The following is a 23,863-nucleotide window of genomic DNA, read 5'->3' on the forward strand; positions in this document are numbered from 1 at the left end:
ATGTATCATTGAGATTTTGCATCAAAAAAGGGAACCCTTATCCACGACATGGATTGTATCATCAAAAGGATATTCCTAACTCAGGAGCAGTAAAGAAGCCTCGAAGCAAACATTTTTCAACGTAGTCGCATGGCTAAAGCTTTCTGGTGTTTATCGGTTTAGCCAATGGCGCTTTTCTTACTGCGGAAATTCCCTTCGATACGAGGTCGTACGGTTTCCAACACATTCTTTTTCTCCTGTATAGATCGTATCTCGTTAGTTTTTCAAAGCATCGTTAGACGAAACACGTGTAATCTGCGCTCGAGTATGTTTCAAAGTAGTAAGACTTGATTTATTTATTAAGAGTTATTAGTCGTGTAGAACTTTCTTCTGTAAATTAAATTTGAATATTATCGCGACATTTTGTTGGTTGAGAGATTAATTATTATGTTATTCGTATCAATTATATTACAGAGTTTTGCGTATATGTTAAATTAATATTTTCGTGAAAAATTATTCAAATCACTGTCAGGCAGATTTTCGATAACTATGTAATGAGATTGATAAATAATAATAAATTGGGAAGGTTTCAATTTTGATCCGGTATATTAATCAACCGAAATATAATGAATAATGTATTTCCTTGTCATCGTTACTAATGGCTAATGCTTTGATTTGCATTTATTTGGAACTGTGTTACAAATCTAAAACTAATCGATGTAGCTCCAATAAAACGGTCGTACGAGGATTATTAATCGGTTGAAATTACGTACTATTAAATTATTATAGGAAAACTTATTTCACTGTAATGTATATACTAAAAGTATCGTAAACAGATGCTATGCTTATGTAAACTAAAAAAAGTAAAATTGTAAAGTATATCAAAAGTAAATTGGATGATGCAAATTGCATAATATTATTCCCACCATTCATCTGTAATTTATTCGAGTCACTCCATTTCTTCCTGCAATTTTTCAGCCGATTAAATTGTAAGTTAAAGCAGAAAATATGCTCCACGATTCTCTTTCCGCATAGCAGATTTATAAAATTATAAAATTTACAAATAATCTAATCCATACACCTTTTACGAACAAATTCATAGACAAAACACATATTTCTTTTTTATATTACAAACGGAACGAATCTGTACATACAAATCTTTGAAATTTCAATTATTATACTTTTAATTGTACGACCGCTAACAAATATTATTCGAACAGGCTTCTCAAATCTCTTGTCATAATGATTCGCATATTATACGAACTCTCCATTATAACGCTTTAATCTCCAATGCGAGAATATAGGTCAAAGAAGGAAAATTTTTTAACCAACTCGTATAATACCACTCGCTCTTAAAAACGAACCAAACAATGCAATTTCGAAATCTCGCGTCTTTACTTTGACTAAACCAATTCAACCAGCTGTCCATGCAAAAATTCCCATATATGTATACAGAGTTTATCTTCTCTCTTGTTATTACATGAAACTGTTGTTCGAGGGCATATAAATACAATACAGATAATATACAAGCATAAAATACAAAATCTGCGATTGAGGTGTACACATGTAACATTTGTTGTGTTAGTTGATATTATTCCTGGTTTATAATCACATGCAGGTATATGTCCATCACGTTCAGAAAGCTAAAATATTGGACCAGCACAGTCTACGAATTTAAAAATCGTATATCCTTATGGAAGCTTTTAAATATATTATTTATTAAAGATTTACTATTTTTAGATTTACTACCTTTTACTATAATTACTACTTTTTTTACTATATTTAATACATTACTCATATTTATTTAAAGATTCTTTTTAATCTATTTAATACTACAGATTTATTATATTTACTACTTGTTAGGGATTTTTCGTTTTCAGAATAATATTTTAATATTGAATAATAATATTGTACTTTTCTACGGGTTCATTTCGACAGTTTATTGATTCGTATAAAGATTTTTATTAATCCATAGAAATTTCGTTCATAAGATGATTACGTAAATAGTTGCTATATTATTTGTTTGCTATATTCATTTTGAATATAATTATTTGGAACTAGACGCATTTAAGATTTTTAGTACAGCTTCGGTATCATAACGCGAGTTGTAAGAAATTTCATTTCTACAATAAATCTCACCGCATCTAAATGTGCTCTTTACATGTCGGAAAACTGTCAGAATTTCCAACGGTTTCATTCGCTTTTATAGACTGCCTTCGTAACTTTATTGGCCACTCAGAGTCATAATTCAGTTAATAAAAGGCCTTTATAAGAAACAAAGTGATTATAAAGTTGTGATGTTCTGACAGGTTTTTAAGCCTTTTAATATAAAAAATAGTACGTTACTTGTTTATAATAATATCTTTTCTACAATAAAGAATCAGTCACACTGAAACGAAACAAAAAAAATTGTGGATGATTTAATTTATCTATATAATCTTGTACTATTATTATTTTTGATAAACGATCGAAGGCTTCTCGTAGACAACACTGTAAGTGCTAAACATCAAATTTTTTACGAGCGAGAAAATACTTCACTGATTTAACATTATCTTCGCAAGTTGAATTGTTTTGATTATTATAAAATCTTAAGTGTACAATAATCCAAAGGAAAAACTTTCCATTTTTTTGCACTAATATAGTCGAAATTCATCAGAAAAAGAATCGTAATTGTAGAAAAGCTTATATGTGCTACATTTTAGTTGCAGAGAAAACATCGATCCTCTTTGTCTCTAAATAACTTGTATGAAACACAAAAAAATACATTTATTTAATAAAATAAATATAACTAATCATATATTTCAAACACTTTTTATTTTTCTTACGAAAGTGCATTTTATAATGTTCCCAGTAAGAACTATAGAATTGGTCATATTTAGTGACCATGTGTTTGAACATATTTATCGCATAATTACACTTACGTTGTTTTACACGGACACAATGTTAGACGTACCGGTGGCATCTTTCAACTATTAGTAATTATTATATTATTAGATTAAACTATTAGTAATTATTTACAAATGGAAGTTGCTATTAAATTCTGTATTACGATATTCCTATTGGCATGTAAGACATTACACGACAAGATTTACTTGCACTTACGTTATCGTCTACAAGAAATCTTCGATTAGTGTCTATAACTACTAACGAACAATCGTATATAGCGTTGTTGTTATAGTTGTTATGGCTATTAACTAGAAGCAACTAAATGGTTCTGTATAAACTCACGTTACTAATTACTCGCGCACTGCATAGAAATTATTTCGACGTGTTTTTTCAGAAAATATTCTTTTGTTTTAATATTCAATGTTTTATTACATTAACATTTCATGTATTACACGTATTAACACATTTTGCTATATCATGTTTATTAATACTAGATAATCAAAGAGTCTCATGACGTATAAAAACTGGGTATAATAAAAAGTTTTCATAGTTGTTCGGAAGATACTAGTAATTGTTATAAAAATATTAAAAGATGGAATGTTATCCTTCTAAAGACAAAGACGAATGGACCTACTTTGAAAAAATTCTTTGTCATAAAATGGTCGCCTTTCTACACGTAGTTTTTCCAGTGCAAATTTATCTCGCTCAGACAATATCAAGATACATACTAAGTATTTACCGAAGCACCCTATATATTTACGGTATCGAGGCTTTCACGCGATTAGATTTATCGTCGTTGTTAAAGTGATATCACGACCCATATTGGCACCGAACTGTCAGTATTTATTTGTCACGTTTTCACGCACGTTGTTACCGCCATCGTCGCTCTGAATTCGTTTTTTCCAGTCTTTCTCACGATATCTTTCGATAGCGTTCTATGATGCTCATTCTACCGAGAAATGCATTTATACAAATTGTGAAATATTTATAAGTTAAATAGGAAATCCATTCTAAGTATCACTATTTATTTATTAACTTAAAGTCAGTACCACCTTTAAAATATAAGAGCAAAAAAGAAATTAACGAGTAATAGACAGCAATAATATAAATAAATACAGTAAAATATAAAAATAGTAAAGATAGAGAAACGCGAAGCGAACAATGACGGAATATATAACGTGGACAGAAAGAGAGAATTTTATGACTTGTTAGAAATGAATACAATTCAATTTTAATGCTACCAATTATGTCGTTACAATTAGTAGTTATCGACGTTCGTTAATATTACCATTCGACTCATACTTTCACCTGTACCTACATAATCCGCGGTACGATTTGTTACGAATAATTACAAGATACATAAAGTACACATCTACAAACACAGTGGTTATGAAAAGTTTCAAATCGTCCATAAAGAAACATGAAGAAACAAATGAAAGTTCATGAAAAAGTCGTTTATGGATCGTATGTAAAATGTTTATCTTCGAGAAATTCTCTCAAAAGATTAATGCGTACATTAAAGGGCAAGGAAGTAACAGGTGCATTAAGCTTTCACTTTGTACTTTATATCAACAACTGTATCAGCTAAAAACACCAAAAGTAGTTTCTTTTGAATTAAACACGAAGTTCTACCGAGTGGCTAATAAAGATCTCCTTTACTTCGATTTGCATGAAATTGACACTACGGCCGATCTAATTTCGTGTCAAATTTCTTGGAATCCGGAATCCTCGCACCACTTCTAAACTAAATCAGCAGTCCAACAAATGGTTCTGTGACCGCACAGAAGTCTAATTTATCCGAAACACATCAAATTCTTTCAATATAATTTTGATTCTTCGATATAAAAGAAAATCATAGAATCGTGTCACTTTCGCCAATGAATGGCTTACAATTGGCGGTAGATGCGACGTGAAAATATGTAAAGCTTATAATTGAAACGAAGAAACGGAAAGAAACCGAACAGAATTACTGTATACGTAAACTACGATCTCATCACAATTTCTAATTATGTTACAACGGAATCAAGAGCCTCGACTACGATGCAAACGAAACTTCGACTTCGTTAAGCCTCGCAATCTCGAGTGATATTATTACAAACCGTTTGTTACAAAATAACACCACGGTTGCAGGAAACTGCGCGGCTGCCGTTTCCATTCGAAATGGCCGGCTTTAACGTCGAGAGCTTGCTAATATCGAGCAAAACATCACAGATGGGTCAACGAGAAATTACATCGCACCCCTGTGAACACAGGAGCCGCGATATTCGGTCGGCACACGATTCTCGAGGAAACGAAATCTGCCATCGTCGACAAGGTCTCTCGCCATGAAAACGTCCCGGGTAAATAATGATACTGACACTCTTCTCACTTTTCAAGGGTGCCAGGACTTTATCGCGACCTCTCCAGTGGCTTTTGTGTTTTCGCGATAGTCGCTACACGATTCCGTAACCGTGAGACGGTTTTTCCGGACGAGAATAAAGCGTTTGAAAGCGAAGTTTCTTCGAAAAAGAGCCTCGCGGTATCCGAGATTTCTCTTCTTATTTTATATTATTTTCTATGTTTCCTGCTCTGCATTTTTTCTGTTTCACATTTTTCCAACATATTTTCAGACTTTTTCAGCGATGAGTTGGTCATTGGATTTCGTTTTACTCATTGGGACAACGAATAGGAGGGCGTGTGATACCTTGATCGGAAGCTCGTCCCTAAAAAATTACAACTATGGTGGTCCGAAACTCACAGTTCGCGAGATTGTATCGAGAAAAATATATTAGTATTACTAATACATTGCATCTTGCCTAGATATACATACGTGACTGCATGCGCAACACGGTCGAGGCGATAGTCGCTTCGCTCGTAACAGGCCACCTAAACGACACGGTAGGAAAGTAAAGGATAACCCAAACCTATATAATCCTATACCTACGTGCAAACTATAAATTATAAATAGTTCGTCGACCGGCGAGCGAAGCGACTATCGCGTCGGCTGCATCTCGTAATGTACATAGTACTAATAGAATTTTGTTAATATCTCGAAAACTACGAGTATGCTGCATTTCGAACCACCATATACAACAAAATCTGCATCTTAAGACATAAGCTTCCAGTGAAGGCATCACGTGTCCTTTTACTCGTTTTGACCCAATAACCAAAGCCGTGTTCGGTCATTGCGACAATTGATAGCAGAATATATTTTGCAGCGTGTTTTCCTTCGAAGAATAGTCTTACGGTGTTCGAGATTTCTTTCTGCAGCGATTTTTTATATTCCATATCTTTCCACGTTACTATCATATTTAGCAATTTTGTAAGCTGTTTTGGGATTTTCTTGGAAAATAAGTTGGTCATTGTAACAATTGATAACAGAATATCTTTATTTTAATCACGTTTTCCTTCGAAGAGCAATCTCGGCGTCTGAGATTTCCTTTCGCATTTCTAATTTTCCATACTTTTTGCACAGTTTTTTAATATGTTTTACTTCTAACAACAGGGTGAGCGTCGAGGTATTGGAGATTTGCTTCGATAGCCATGTTTTGTTTATTTTTCTTTAATTGTTTAAAATATAGAAAAGATTTTTCAGCGAGAGAGGCAAACTTTTATGACGAAAGTTTCTAATCAGGCTGGGAATAACTTGCATCTTCGTTTCGTTCCCGCGAAATCAGATTGCCGATACATTGTGTATGTTTCACGTATTGACAAACATCGAGTTTACTGAAAAGATCGGCTGAACAAACGATTGAAAAGCCTGTGGATGGTGATGAACAACATAATTATCGATTCGACGATGAAAACTGGTTGATTGAGCCGAACGATTGAAAATGTGATTCGACGTTGTACGGTATAATAGGAATTAATATGAATCGATATTAGTATTAACAATTTTATAATTAATACTAATAATGATGTAATACTATGATAATTCTTAAAGTACTTAATTTATTTCCCACATATGATTTTTTAATTGAATATTATCGATATCCAATTAAATTTCTAATTAAATATTATCGATATCTGATTGAATTTTTAATTGAATATCTTTATTTTTTTTTTTTTTTTTTTGAGTATAACTTTAGTAATTTTCTGTAGAAATTATGATCAGTGGTATGTTTGAATTTCAATTTAATAAACTAAAATTTTAAAGTACGTAATATTTCCTTTTCTTATTATCATATATCGATGCAATATTTTTAATTTTATTCGAGTAAATATTCTTCGAGAAATATAATTTCTAGGAATTCGTGATCTTATTTTAGTGATTTTTTTCTTGCAAGAAAGTTTTTTTAAGAAATTTCTCCAAGGAAAGATTTCACGAGTGATGTTTTTATACGGCAAATGCGTCGCAATATATTTTATTCGGTTGATCTTTTCATCTATTTCATTCAGATAAGAAGATAATTTCTTTCAAAATTTGTTTTTTAAATCATCTTTAAACTATGCCAAGTAATTTAAAGCATTTTCTTTATTAATAAAGGTAACCATCCATGTATGGCAGAAATGTATAAAATCTTCCTTCGTGCAAATTAAATTGCTAAATATATACGGCACTGAATTACGAAAAATGTAATAAAATATAGTTATAAGCGCGAATAGTATGTTAATTTAGTTTTTCGACATAAAAAGATAGATTGTTTCTCCTAAAAAGGAGCACGTTAACTTCTTCTAATTTCGCTGCGAAAGCTACAAATTTCGCATATAAAAACGACTGCTATAAATGTTCATTAAAGCAATTATCACGTTATTTCGCTTCGCGAGAATCATATACCAACTCTCTCATTCATCTAGCAAAGATCATCTCTATTAAGTCTCATTTAGATATCGTTCTACCTACAAGCTTCTTTTCACCGTAACGAAACTGCTTACCTCCTCGTACTTCTTGTCACATTTTCTCTTCAAGCGTTACCGGAGCGCGTGTACATAATAAAAGTACGATTCGTTGAATAACTAACGTTCCATAGCATGTGAAACCAATTTACGAACATCAAGTATAAGTTTATACGATGTCGTACGAAAAGATCTTTAAACGAATTTCTTGGAAAAAGGTCCATCCCAAGAAATAATTTCTCCTCTGGCGCAATATCTTTCCCATCTTTTACTAAACTCGAATGTGAAAAGTTAAGGAACGTATTTCTTCAAAAAATGAATTATAGATTTGTATTTTCCAGATATCACACGTATTTATTGCGTTATATTTACTATTATTTAAAATGAATTATAACGTTACTAAGATCACGTATCAAGCATTGGTTTTACAAAGTTTACGTTAACGTGAAATTTTCTATTTATTTTTACGAATATCATATGCTTGTACGTCTAGTGAGCTCTTCGTTTGTTTCTCTAATTTATCTTTCGATTGGAATTCAATGAAAAAACCAATGAATGAGTACATCTTTCTCAGCGAGTTTTATTGTTGCAATATCATTTTGATAACATCCAATTATTTTATTTCACATCAGTAAATAATTAGCAATATTACATATTTTTTCTAATCCAACTTGAGCAAGGTTGGCAAACCAGTAACTTTGTCGAACGTGTTGACCATAACGATGAAGTAGAAGTATAGCTTATCCCAACTTTCGAAATGTTCCTAAGCTTAGCGAATTACGCTTCAAACTTTTTGCACTTGCTGTTATGAAAATACACTTTTCGACCTTTTAAAGTATTCTTAATGAAAGTGGCGAACAACTTTGCCGAAGAAGAGGATAAAGCATAATCTTTGCTACCGCGGATAAAGATGCCTAATTTTTAGATAAACTGACGATTTTTAGGAACTTTTTACTACACTTTCGTGACTTTATTCTTAAGAAAGTGAAGTTTTTTATCGTAATTTTTAGACTTGAATTCCTAAATTCTTAAAGTGGCAAAAATAATTTGCCATTGCGTCTTCTGCAATTCAAGAATAATGTTAAACAATTATTCTGACGTATCAAAAATTAGCACAATACTAAAATAAATATTTGTTCTATACTTATTTTTATCTGTACATATTTGTGCAAAAAGATGCACTTCGAATTTCAATTTATACGCCGTCCATATTAATATTTATAATCATTATTAATATTTCACCTTTAGTTTATAAAATTATATTTCAAAACAAATAACTGCCTAACTTACTTTCAATGAAAACAAGCTTATTTTTATTTCTTATCATTTAAATTCTTAATAAAGCACAATGTAACATTTACTTTTATCATCCAATTATTTTATCTCGCGTCAGTAAATAATTATCATTATTACACGTCTTAGTTTCATTTGTCTCCGACTTGCACCCTCATCATTTTTCTCGGAAAAGAATCGCAGATATTAAACACACGAAGAAAGAACAAATTCATTGCAAGAGAGAAAAAAACAAAAATTAATTTTCAAACTAAATTTCAATAGAAACTAATGTTACGTTGCCGAACCAAAAATTACACCCACGAGCAAGGTACAAAGAGAGTGTTAAAAATTCTCACCGAAGGTCAAACGATTCTAATTGCACGTCGTTCGATTTGTAAAATTTGTTGTCAAAATAAAGTAAGAAACGAATCGTCAAGATACAGAAATAACTACGATAAAAAATTCAAAATATACAAGCAGCAACGAATATCACAAAAAAATTAAACGAGTAAGACTTTCGATTATTAAAAACCTCATTTCTCTTCCCTTTTTTTTCAAAAAAAATTGCTGATTCTTTTCAACTGAAATTTAATATATAAACGTCGATCTTGACTTTGGTTCGTGTCACTGGTTTCTTTGAAACGAAACTGAAGCTAAGTTTATTAGTAAACTGCATATTAAAAGAACGATATTTTTCACAAACTCACCTATTATTACGCTCGATGAAAAAACGCTGGAATCTCCATAATGAACTCGTATCGAAGATAAGCGTCTCGTTCGTCACATGGTCGAAACAGTATGTACGACCGATGGTCACGAACGGATCCAGATGTCCCAAATTGATCGCATCGCGGAGAATCCGTGGTTCGATTTGATCGGCGAGTCAACACAACAAGATCACGGTCAAATATGAAAACATCGTCGACGATGGTGAACACGAACTTTGCAAAGAGACGAAAAGCACGTGGCGAAGCCACGACGCGTACTGGCTGCCTCGTACAGGACAGCTGACGAAGGGTGGCAACTCGGCGTTTGCCACCCTGCGCTTTCCCTCTTACTCTCTCGCTGATGCTCCGCATCGCTATGTATGTGTAGCTCTCGTTGCCCGATCCCCCACCGGTTTCCCAAAATTGATCAGATCGATGATCTATCGATGGTCTCTGTTTTTATTTCCTTTCTCTTCTTTCGAGATTTTCCATCTTGATAAAGTGCGAGACCTGAAATTTTTTAAATGGAAGCGTTATCGTTAGCAGATGTAGTACGTAACAGAGTTCCGTTTTCAATGCGTTGTTTTCAATGTTGTTTTCCGTACGTGATCGAACTAAATACTAAAAGGTAATTTGACGTTAGACGATAGATCAAAAAGGGAAAAATACGTGTTCGTGCATTTATATTCGTTTAAGATTTTTCCTTTAAAAACGATTGTTTAGACGATACATAATTTATTTGGTCAGACATGTTATTTCGAACGAACGAAAATGCGAAAAATTTTATGCGACCTGTTTCGCGGTTATATTACAATTTTCGATACACCTCGTGCATATGCGATATACTTAGATACTACCATTCTAAAGGAATCTCCTCGTCTCGCTCATCGAAGAAATACTTTTCAAAGTTTAAAAGTTGAATATCGAGCGAAATTTGAGGAATGGCACGCACGTGCTAAGTTTGAAGCTAGCGTGCAGATATCATTCCTTGCATTTTCTCCTATATTCGATTGTTTGAAATCATATTGGAGAAGAAGAAGTTTTCTAGTATAATTCACGTTCATCGCATATTTTAATCGATCGATAATACGAACAGAAAATATCCGTAAAATAAATCCTGCGTTCTTAACAGGATAGAATTACATTATCCAATACAACGTATACGTACAATATATATTTTATCCAAAGAAAAGAAATAAAAAAGAAATATAATGTTGATTAATAAAATATAGTAGAACCTCGTTTATACGAACAATTCTGGGTACAAGGCAGTTCGGATGACCTAATAGTTCGGATAATAGGGGCTCCCTTAAGAGTTTGTATTTCTGAGGTTGAGTCTGAATTTGTTTGTACACACGAGGTGCGGATAAAGCGAGGTTCCACTGTAATACCATAATATAGTACAATAGAAATATAGGTTAAATTTTATAATAATTAATTACGGTTTGTCCAGGCATCGTGGCATTTGCACGTGAAGTAGTTGAAGTCAACAGAGCTCGAATTCATTGCAATAGAGAAGGAGAGAGAGATGGAGATTTCCTGGTGAGAGATCCATTGTTGACAGTGCATTAGCAGTCTCCTGCGGTTCTACGGTACTCCATTCAGCAGTGGAGTTTTCTCGATATTCACTCGACAATGGGATTATCGATACCAAACCCGTGAACGGAAGTTATTAAAATCCGACAAACCTCGCCGGAAGGAAGATCGCAGCACGAAATATAAAAAAACATTTCCAAGATTGAGTGCTACCGCTATGCGCATTAAGCAAAATTTCCAATCGATTCTTCGATAATGTCTCAAGTGGACGACGTTTTTCGAGAATGAGGCACGTTTCGCTATTGATTGAAACGCGTCGTTACCATGTATAGCGTATTACGAAAACTTTATAGATCTCACTTTTAATTTATAATTTTGCATATTTTGGTACCAGTATTTAGCAAAGGGCTAGAACTTGAAAAGATAGAGATAAAGCTTTCTTAAATCGGATCGAATCATTTTATTATCAAATAAGACGGAAAAGACAAAATTTCGATCGTTTCTCGTCGTAATGGTTATAATATTTTTTCCGTTTGAAAATGTCAAACATGACTAAATATTGTAACGATAATAATACTGATTTATTTGTGCTTTAAGCCCATAGCCTATTACAAGGAAGGTGTTGCGTTCTTATTCCTAGTTTCTTACGCTGTATTATATTTTTACATTGAATGTTAATTCCTGTATTATATCCTGATTTTATTTATTGTTATATTAACTTAATCCTTTCTTAATAATTACAACTAAGAATAAAATTCTGCAAAAATGTCAGCCAGGAAATCAATTAATTCACTTTACTGTAAATTACTAAGTATCTCTTAGGATTTAGTATATGCTTCGTAAGCATCCTACAAAAATACATACCACGCGATAATTTTATAATTATCGTTCATACAAAAGACCTAGATACGATTACGACAAAATAATTTTTATAAGCATATCATGGCTTCGCCGATGATATTATTTCCACTAGTAACACAACGAAGTATAAAGGAACGCGGACACTCGCATCGATTTAAAGCCTCGTTATCGTCTTATTAATGGAGGAGCTAGGGAACCATATTTCTCGAATCGAGGTTGCTAGTGATTACTACTATTTACGTAGCCTTTTTCTCCATCGAAGTACCAGTGAGATCTCAAGGAATTGGTAATTTAATCCGGAAATCGATCTCGCGTCTTTCCTCCACCCTGCCTGATTACAGCCGCGATCGTTTCTGAAGAAATACAGGCAACGATCTCAATTTTTTTCCTCGGTATTTTCATTGTTACGACGGCAACTTAATGGCAGATTTCACCACAAAATCGCGAGGCGTAATTTCCAGAGTTTGCCGAGTTTTCAGACGTTTCTCCGAAAGAATCACTTCCAGTGTTACGATTTTACTTTCCCGACGAAATATTTTTCCGTTCGTCATATCGGTAGCGTTTAATAACTTTTTATTTATTCATTTACGATAGTTGTTATCTTATCCTTTATTTTATTTAATTTTATATTCACAGTCCGAAAATGGACTTTTACAATATTTTCTGAAACTCACGCATACTTATACGTTTCTTACATTTGGCTTCAGCTCATTTGGCATTCAAAATTCATGAAACTAATCCTACTCTTCTATGTATGTATATGTATATTATAACTTAAACTCTCTTAACATATATATCTCTGTAGAAATTATAATTAATATGATAATATATATTAATAACAAATATATAATAATTATTATAATATGATTATATATATAATATAATACAAACACGTTTGCATTTGATTTATATAGATAGTTAGTTTCTATAACATAGAAAGAGAAATGAACATTATACGTGTCTTCTCTTGTGTGCAAATATTTGGAAATTAAATTTATGACTGTTTTCGATTTTTGTGATAATATCGACATTTGGTTTACAGAAACAAATGTTTGATATTGTATAATTTTCTAATGAAAACACGTTCTGCTCTTCAAACACGATCGTTTTCAATAGACAGCACTTAACTGTGTTGAAAAATTTGTACAAATGTTTTATACATATGTTTACATGCCTATATATATAAATATATTTTATTTATTCATTCATTCATTCATTCATTCATTCATTCATTCATTCATTCATTCATTCATTCATTCATTCATTCATTCATTCATTCATTCATTCATTCATTCATTCATTCATTCATTCATTCATTCATTCATTCATTCATTCATTCATTCATTCATTCATTCATTCATTCATTCATTCATTCATTCATTCATTCATTCATTCATTCATTCATTCATTCATTCATTCATTCATTCATTCATTCATTCATTCATTCATTCATTCATTCATTCATTCATTCATTCATTCATTCATTCATTCATTCATTCATTCATTCATTCATTCATTCATTCATTCATTCATTCATTCATTCATTCATTCATTCATTCATTCATTCATTCATTCATTCATTCATTCATTCATTCATTCATTCATTCATTCATTCATTCATTCATTCATTCATTCATTCATTCATTCATTCATTCATTCATTCATTCATTCATTCATTCATTCATTCATTCATTCATTCATTCATTCATTCATTCATTCATTCATTCATTCATTCATTCATTCATTCATTCATTCATTCATTCATTCATTCATTCATTCATTCATTCATTCATTCATTCATTCATTCATTCATTCATTCATTCATTCATTCATTCATTCATTCATTCATTCATTCATTCATTCATTCATTCATTCATTCATTCATTCATTCATTCATTCATTCATTCATTCATTCATTCATTCATTCATTCATTCATTCATTCATTCATTCATTCATTCATTCATTCATTCATTCATTCATTCATTCATTCATTCATTCATTCATTCATTCATTCATTCATTCATTCATTCATTCATTCATTCATTCATTCATTCATTCATTCATTCATTCATTCATTCATTCATTCATTCATTCATTCATTCATTCATTCATTCATTCATTCATTCATTCATTCATTCATTCATTCATTCATTCATTCATTCATTCATTCATTCATTCATTCATTCATTCATTCATTCATTCATTCATTCATTCATTCATTCATTCATTCATTCATTCATTCATTCATTCATTCATTCATTCATTCATTCATTCATTCATTCATTCATTCATTCATTCATTCATTCATTCATTCATTCATTCATTCATTCATTCATTCATTCATTCATTCATTCATTCATTCATTCATTCATTCATTCATTCATTCATTCATTCATTCATTCATTCATTCATTCATTCATTCATTCATTCATTCATTCATTCATTCATTCATTCATTCATTCATTCATTCATTCATTCATTCATTCATTCATTCATTCATTCATTCATTCATTCATTCATTCATTCATTCATTCATTCATTCATTCATTCATTCATTCATTTATTTATTTATTTATTTATTTATTTATTTATTTATTTATTTATTTATTTATTTATTTATTTATTTATAAAGAATTGATGACAGATGTTCCAGAAAAGATATCTTCTTATATATATTATATATATTATATATATATGACATAAATAGTATTTTTTTACTATATCAAAGAGCATACGATGGAATTTAAATTTAAAATTTTATAATGTAAAAACTACATGTATAGAAAAAAGTAAATTGTATGTCATATCTATCCGTGTCGTTTAGGATTCAGATTGATCTTGACTGGGTACTAAATGGCAGAACTATCTTCCCCTTATCTGCCAGAGGAATGCCTGTAGGATTCATTTACGATTTCGAAGGGATCGCTGAGGAACATCTGCGGGTTCTGGCGAAAAACCATTTCCTTGATAACACGTTTTATATATTTTTTTACTGTTCTTGTTGGTGCTGCTTGATGGATTATAGAGCCCCGCCCCCCCCCTTGTATCATCAGCGATATATTGACGATATAGAACCACATAAGTACACATGTAAATATATAAGTATGTAAGTGCTCTAAGAACGTCCCATTCCTTCACGGCAAACGCGAGAAAACGTTCATACAGATTATAATATCTAAAAGAATCGAACAAACGTCCTTGGAGCATTCTTACAGCATTCGAGTGTTCGATTTCCGATTCGGCAAGCAATCGTCAAACTTCGAACGAATGCTGGTTTACACTTTCGTTAGCTTTTATCAAATGCTGATAAAGGAAAAGAAAAGCGAGCAACGTTCGCATATTGTTAGTATAACAATAGCGCATCGTATTAGTATAAAATTTAAAGAGACTAAAGCAAATCTTTCTAATAGATATACACATTAACGTGTCACGCATAATTATATTATTTCAAGAATAATGTCGAGATTATCGATTTAAATACCTTTTCTCAATTCCTATAGGCGGAATATTTTTATTTACGTATTCTATTACGTACACTTTATATGTATGCACACTACGTATGCGTATTACGTATGCACGAATTTGGAAAAAAATTTGTAATTATGAAGAAACTTCATGAAATATCTATTCTCAAAAATGTATGAACTCTTTGAGTGTCCGATAGCGTTAGGCCTCTTTCACACACCGATACATATATCGCGATGTATGATATTATGAAAGCTATTATGAAGGCGATGTATAATCGGTATCCATCATACACATGTCGCACGTGTGTATCGTTGTGTAAAAGAAGGCTTATTGTATACCTGCTACTTCTTTGCGTAATATAAAAATAAAAATTCTTACATAGAATCTATAAGATCGAGGTCAAGCAAAAGTTACGACAAATGATACACAGAAAGGATATCGCGAAGGACAATTCAACGAAAAGAGTCTAAGATAAACGATGCATCGCAAAGAACAATCAAACATTAAGAACGATTAAACAGAAAAAGATTACGATAAATGATACACGCAAAAGATATCGTGAAGGATAATTGAATGAAAGTTGAACGACACACCACAAGGAACAATCAAATGTTAAGAACGATTAAACAAAAAAAAAGAAGAAGAAGATCACCATAAATGATACACAGCGGAGAACAATTAAAACACATTAGGAATTGATGCAGGTTTTACCTGCACCACCTTCGCTATCAAGAGAAAGGTTAGAAGGGAAGAGGAAATAGCCGAAAGGACTTCCAACTTCAATGAATCCTTTGAGCTGGATGCTCGTCGGGCGTGTATTAAATCGGATAAAATCGCGAGATGTGATCATAAAGGTAAAAGGTATTTCGTAGGCAGCGCCCCTACGTATGGGACCTGTACAGGTTTTCGTTTTCACCACGTTTTCGGATCAGCCGCATGTTCTTCCCAGGTATCGGAAGATCGAGCCGGCCCGTGAAAGCACGATAAAAGATGGATGATGGGAAAGAAGGATGCCAGGGAAACAGCGAGTTAAACGGAGAAACTCCGCATGAAGGGTGCTCCAAGATGGCATCGTCAGCGATATTCAGGAATCTTCTTTGTCCCACCTTCGCCCCTTTGTGTCTGTCTCGTTTCCTCTTCCAACCTGCCTACACTTTGACTTCGACCTCCGTCGCAGATACCCTCTTTTCGCCTTATACCCTCGATAACCTATATTCGGCGTTGCAACCGCGAAACCTCAAGGAAAGAATTTCCCTCTTAACCTGTATATACGCTAACGCCAAGCCCGTTGATTTTCATCGACGGTGGAATGAACCCGGAAATTCCCGAGGAATCATAAAAGGATACTCTGCCCTTTTTATACCGCGCAACCGACGAGAATGACTCTCTTTAAGACAATCGAACCATTTCGATGATGAAATTTACCAAGTCTTTGTTGGGTGAAAGAGGCGGGGAGCAGGGTTTGGGGGAGGCTGGAAGCTATTTGAAGGACGTGGATAGGGAAGAGAGCGGAGGAGATAGATTGGTTTTGATAGGTTCGATTGGTATTATGTGGCGAACGTGTGCTTATATAGATCAGTCAGATAGTTATAGAAATTAATAATTGCGTAATTATTCATTTTAATTGAATATCCGCGGTATGATGAGTTGATGCATTGTTGCTTTGAGTTACGGTAGAGTAATAGTAGTATTTGGACGAACCGGGCGACGGTTTTATGTCAGTTCGACGAGTCGGTGATCGGTGCGTCAACTGTCGAGTATGGGGATTAAATTTTCAACTAAATTTGAATGATACAGCGGAGTGTGAAAGATAAATTCAAGAGATAAGTAGTAGAAAGAAAGCCACGATTTTAGAAAAAGGGCTCGTGATTGATAAGAACGATTAACTTGTTAGTGGATATAATTAATGCGCGTATGTGTGTGTCTAGAATAAGCGAACGTTATCAACGTGGTAATGAAAATTTAGTACAAAATTATTATACACAAATAAGTAGTTCAAGCTTTCTTTTGTCCACCACTGTATATACACATTCGCATCTCAAACACGGAACGTTATTTCATCACGAACAAACAGATATTCACACATGTAAAAGAAGAGAAGGAAAAGTCTACTCTGACATTTCGAAATGATCCCTACGAACAGCTTCTTCATTTATATTCCACGAAACGAGATAAAACGTCGGTGTTTCGAATGAAATTAATCAGTACTCGATCCAGAAGCGGCGGAATGTTGAACGGAAGGTGGAATATACTCGAGATCGTGGAAAAGCATCGAAAGTACTCTGCGAAAGTTCTTAGGTAAAGAGGCTTCAGTCGAGCAAGCTCGCGTCCAGCTCACACTATCTCTCTTCATCGTCCTTCTTTTTTCCTATTTCCTTCTCTTTTTATCTCTACAAGTCGGGCCTACACCTACTTGTTACGAGCATTGCTGATTTTTTGCAAAAAGAACGCAAAGAAAAAGAAACAGAAGTTTTAGGCGCTTTTAAGATCTCATAACAGGAACCCGGTTTGCTTCTTTCTTTTTTTTCTGAGAAAGTTAAATTATACACTGGCAATCTGAAACGGAAGTCAAGTACAATCTTCAGGGAGATTTCCTCTGGAAAAGGAGATCAAGCCTTTATAGGAGAAGAGCTAATGGTCATACCATTTTTGTTTTTATATTTACAGTCTTTATGAATCGTTCCAATTAACTCTTTTATTCTACCTTCACTAAAATGTTTATTAATTTTTGTATTGATTTTCTTAATTACCTTGTCAGTTTCTAATATCACATATTTCTTTATTTTTTAACGCCTGATACTTCGTTGAAAAAGGTGAAGCATTTAGATGGATTGTGTATCATAATAGTAGGCATAGATCGTTATTGTTATAATCGTAAATACTGTTGTTAATTGTTCACTTATCTGTTATTTGGTGATTGTTTATTACAAGTAGCTGGATTCGTTACGATACAGCGCTGAGATATTTAATTCATAGATTTAACGTCTATGCGTTTCATCGCCATACTAACATATCTTAACTTACATATATGTGACATCAAATATTTGAATTCGATACTTCCACTTGAGCATCGGGCAAAAAAGATGAGCAAAGACACCGATCTGCGTTCTAAAATTCTTCTTCGAAAACGTTCAATTTTGCCTCAGAGTATTCTCCCGAGATCCACTAAATCTCCGCTGCAGAAAGCTCCGTGTCCGAGATACGCGGAAAAAAGCGACGTTTCTTGCGCTTTTTCGTCGTTCTTTTGTAATCCCATCGATTTGAGATTTCCAGCGAAATTACAGAAAATAATACACTGTCAAGATATTCAACTGCAGGTACATTCTTGAAGATTAAGAGAAGCAGAATTGGCCAACCGAACATCAAATTCTTCCGCCTTCTATTCTTTTTCCGTTGTATTGTTCGACAGAGAAAGTAGTTGGTCCGATCGATACGAAGCTTTAACGAGCTTCTCACAATCAAGGATAAACTTATACCTCGATTTACCGTAATCTGTCAAGAGGGACTCCACAATTTTCTCAACTCTTCTAGTCGTAATTGGAATGACTGCTATCGATATACAGTGGTCGCAAAAGGTATTTGCACATCGATGTATCGTAACATTTACATAGATACTGATCGATCAGGACCAAGTATATTAAATCGTAAATTTTAAATCACCTAATGGTAATTTTATGCGACTATGAAAATTCGAGTGAAAATTCTGTGAAAATGAAATATAGAATACGATGAAAAAATATTTCATTGGAGAATAAAGGTATATGCGAATATAAAAGTTATTTAGATTTATCAGCTTCTAGCTCAAAGTTGAAACTCGATAGAACGTATTTAAATTTATCACGAGCTATTTATGTACGTTAATTTCCAAATAAAAAAGATACATTCGAAATTTGATATTTTCATATTCAATTGCAACGCGTAAACATATTGCGCTGTACATTGTTAATTCGTTCTAGCGTGTTGAACTGTTTATGTTGGAAGCACCCGATAGTTTTAGAAGGGAAGAACAATCGTAACGTAGTCTGTCATCGTTTAACGATTGTTAGAGCAATTAACATGTACAAACACAATCAACAAGCACGAAAACATGTGTACTCAAAGTATTTGGAGGCCCGATATTTGAACAGTAGCGTTGTATACTCGACAAACAAATTAATTTTATAGACACACGAAACTGTTGTTCACTTTTTATTTGAACGCTGCATACCTGATTTCAATTTTATGTCTTTTCGCGGAAATTGTATTAGTGGAAATTATATTTTTCGGGTTGTATGAAAAATTGAAAGGCGATAAGTGAGCAAAGAATCATTAAATAAAGAAGAAAAGAATTTGAAATAGGAAGTCAAAACTTGCCTCGCACACAAGACAAGAAAAAGGTAGATACGAATAGGCACGGAGCCGAGTTTCATTTGCAATATTCCATGTTTGCTTGGCCCACGATGCTCACGAAAATCTTCTACTTTCCTGAGAACCCTCAATTCGGGGTCGCCTCATCGTCTGGCGAAATGAATTTGCGAACATTCGTCGCGCAAACACAGCGCAGCAAAAAATCATCTCGGTGAGATTTACTTTTCGAGCTTTCGAATAAAATACCACAAAATGCCTTTATCTTGGCAAATAAGTAATTAACGTAACGAAGATAAAAACAAACCAACGAGAGAGTCATTCCCAACTGCGATAACGAAGATTCAGCAAAAAATGCAGCAAGTTGGAGAATGTACGAATATTTTTCACCTGTCGTTTAATTACTTGAACATTCTGTTCTTCTCTTTGGTATATTCTTGAAACTGAAATTCGTATTATAAAGCGTCGTTTTTAATCAATATTCTGCTTTAAAGTTTCCCGTGAATAATATGATACACCGGCGCTTTGCGCGAAAAGTTTCCTATCGAATTGACTTCTCGACTTTCGAATATACCGAAATTACTTTCGCGACTAAGTTCTGCCACGAGAAACACCTTGAGACCAAAATCGTACGTTTCGACTAACGGTATAATGGAATTTTGAACAGCAAGGTCTGTCAATATCGAATACAGAAGCAACCTTGAAGAGATAAACGTTAAAGGAGAAAAAGAATTATTACGAGTTTATAAATAAAAAAAGGGTGTAACTGATCAACCCCGTTCTTTGTCAATTTTTTAAGTTTATTATATAAATACACAATCGATGCCCGATTTTTAGGAAACATTGATTATCCACCGCCATGAGTTCGTTTGTTAAAAGGTAGGTTTGAAAAAAATTTGTTTACGATATATCATCACTTATTTTACTTTTCAATTTATAGAGTTGAGCAACGTGGCTCCTGAACGACACAACTTATATACTCAAATTCTTGTCCACGTTTTTTAAAACATCCTATACACTGTTCGACTCTCTCTACTTTGATCAAGGTAAAAGAAAAATTAAAATAAATCACCCTATACATCTGATCTAATAATCGGTCCTGACATTATAAAGAAATTTATACTTAATGTTCCATCCAAAAATGTACGTCGTTGTGAACTACTGCAAGTTGAACATCGTCGTACATTCTACGGTTATTTTAGCTGCTTCAACTGCATGATACTACATACTTTTAGCATGCATAGCTTTTTTCTAAAACCATCTCGCTTAAACACACACCAACAATTCCTTATATCGCTTTAGATCTTGTCTGTCTGATTGTTTTTGTTCTTATTGTATTGTAGTTAGTAATTCTTGGTATTTAAGTTATATTTAAGTACTTAGTTATCTTTTTGTCAATTACTTACTAGCCAGAATTATCGTTACAATTAGCTGTTAAGTTTCCAATAATTATAATTATTAATCCATTACTCACTTACTTGCGCACCTCTCCTCCTTCGTATTACTAATGGATTACTCACAAGATAATGTAATATTACGATATAATAAATAAAACAGAATAATGTAAAAAAAAGATATAATACGAAGAATAATATAATAATGAAATAAAATAAAATATACCTAAATCTACACTCTCTACTCGACTATTTAATTTAATTTAAAAATAGTGTATATAATATCAATTGCTTTTACTTTTCCATTTATGGAATTGATCGATATAACTTTTGAAGTATACATATCTCCCGAAGATAATTATTTCGTTCGTAGAAAAGTTCTATCACCGAATAATGTATTATCTTTAAAATTGTACTTTATTCCCATTGGCTTCTAATTTTTTGAAATAAATTTAATCGCGCTTTCATACGAACAGGTATGTAAAAGATCTCAGATCGAAAAATATGTCTGTTGGTTCTCAAACTCCTCTCGATTTTTCGTTCATATTTCTCCCGTTTTCCGCTGTTTATCTCGCAGATGTTCATCGATCTGCTGGCACAGCCTCGATCGTAAGTCAAGAATGCAGTCTAGCGAAATGGAGATAAACCAGTGACGATTGATCGCGAACGCTTTCAAGGGTTCTCGATATCGTCCTTGACACCTGGTCCTTTGTCTTCTATTCTGCCTATGCTTTCGCTTATAACCGAGCAACAGAACTTTCTTAAGATTCTTTTTTAAAGCCATCTTCGTTGTGCGCCAAATTTATCACGCCACTCGTAAATTCAGATTTCGATCTTGAATTATCGACTTATATTTCACCTATTCTATATATACGTCAAAATAGTTCAACAAATATGAAAAAAGAACGAGACACACGATAAAATTATTTATTTCGTTAGCGAATATTGTTGAGAATAAATACGCGATATAAGCGTTTTTATCTTAAAAAGATTTAATAAACTGACGGTCTTTATGACAATTCGATTAAATTATTAATCAAATGTAATTCTTAAGTTTCTTAAAAAGATAACTGTACATTCTACGTGAGAGAAACTATTCCTCCGTTTTAGTCCTCGTTCAAGCATCGAGACTTAATAAACGCGTAAAGTAATTTTCTCATTATTTCCTGCTCAATTGACGAGGTTTTGATGGTCTTCATCGGAAGATGTTCTTCCCGGAAGATCCGGAAATTGCGTACTACCTTAACGGAGACATGATGGAAAACGTCACTGCGGATAAGACAGAATCCTTTCAAGTTCTTGAAGTCGATTATCGTTCGAGAGTCTTGATCTTGGCAGAATTCCAGAAAACAATCTTACCACGCATAGAAAGATGTAAAATAATTTCTCACGGATAATATATTCAATATTGTCCCTTCTAAAAAATCCTTTCTTCGTATCGAATACATTATCATCCGAATAAAAATCTATTCCTAACAGTAGAATTATTCGAATTCTACAATACGAACAAGAGTATTTGTTACTATTGAGGATTTGAATAATTTATTCCAAACACATTATGAACTCCAGCACCGAGGAAATATCGAAACTACGGTTGTAAAAAAAATATTGAGTACAAAAGTTTCGTCTTTTCCCTCATAAGGATCTGATTAACCGAATTCTTAATAGGAATCTACAGAAAACAATATATTTTTTTAATTAAAAAAAAATTGAGCTTCAAATAATCTTGAAAACGTCCCACATCTAAATTAATTAAACATCTTCTATTTTATATATATATATATTATTCGACGAGTTGTTCGAACATAACATTTGTAATTTCGAGCAGAACTTGCAGTCTCTAACGCAGTTTTAAAGCACATGCAAATATTTACCAGAAGTACAAACAAATTAAACCTTACTCCTTATCGCTATACTTTTGTTTGTAAATGTTTTTCGAAGAGTTTGCGAAGCTGAATCTTGGTACGAAAAGGCAGGGACTGAAACGAGAAAAGTTTCTTGAAGAGATCTCAACGTAGTGTCCTCGCGCTGTCTACTTTGAGCGAAACCGCTAACGATTCCTTTAAGATTTCGGCTGTATCTATTTTTCAATACCACCTGCTCCCATCTCGAGAATGAATTGATACGAAGGGTAAATGGAAAAGGGACGACCAGAGGTTACGTTTAACAAAGGCTGAACGAAATTCAATTTCAGCTGGAAGTTGGAGCCTTCGAGGCTACCTTTTTGTACACTTTCATACTGATCTCTTTTACCCTTTTGTAATTATTCGTTACATATTACATATTACATGTTTCTAATCTTTCTTTTTAATTAAGGATAGTCGCGCTCCTTTGATGTGAGCGATCATAGCTAAAAAAAAAAAGAAAATACTAATACTATGTATCATTTTTGGCTATCGAGATTGTTCACGACCTTTTCTTACAAGTAACCTTCGATGCTAGCCTTACAACTACAACTCATGAGTTTACATATTTATTTTGTACCAAAACGTCTGAACCAAATAATTAAGAGAAAAAATATTTTCTTTTTTTTCTTTTATTTCGTTTCGTTGTCCTTTATTTCCTTCAGCTAATTTAGAGCGTCTATGATGTGATTC

The 23,863-nt window shown here is 33.0% G+C and overlaps 1 protein-coding gene across 3 annotated transcripts in view; it reads right to left on the reverse strand.

The window, feature by feature from the left end:
* Positions 1-23,863, reverse strand: part of Grd (GABA-gated ion channel) — a 95,169-nt gene that overhangs the window by 63,342 nt on the left and 7,964 nt on the right. For 2 of the 3 annotated variants that reach the window (XM_076627704.1, XM_076627703.1), the window contains exon 2: positions 9,663-10,172. The exons of the other annotated variant lie outside the window; for it this stretch is intronic. The gene's annotated coding sequence lies outside the window, so the exon portion shown is untranslated. The remainder of the gene's footprint in view (positions 1-9,662; positions 10,173-23,863) is intronic. 3 annotated transcript variants of the gene reach the window in all.

Source organism: Bombus vancouverensis, chromosome 2, assembly GCF_051014615.1.
Source record: "Bombus vancouverensis nearcticus chromosome 2, iyBomVanc1_principal, whole genome shotgun sequence".
Taxonomy (NCBI): domain Eukaryota; kingdom Metazoa; phylum Arthropoda; class Insecta; order Hymenoptera; family Apidae; genus Bombus; species Bombus vancouverensis.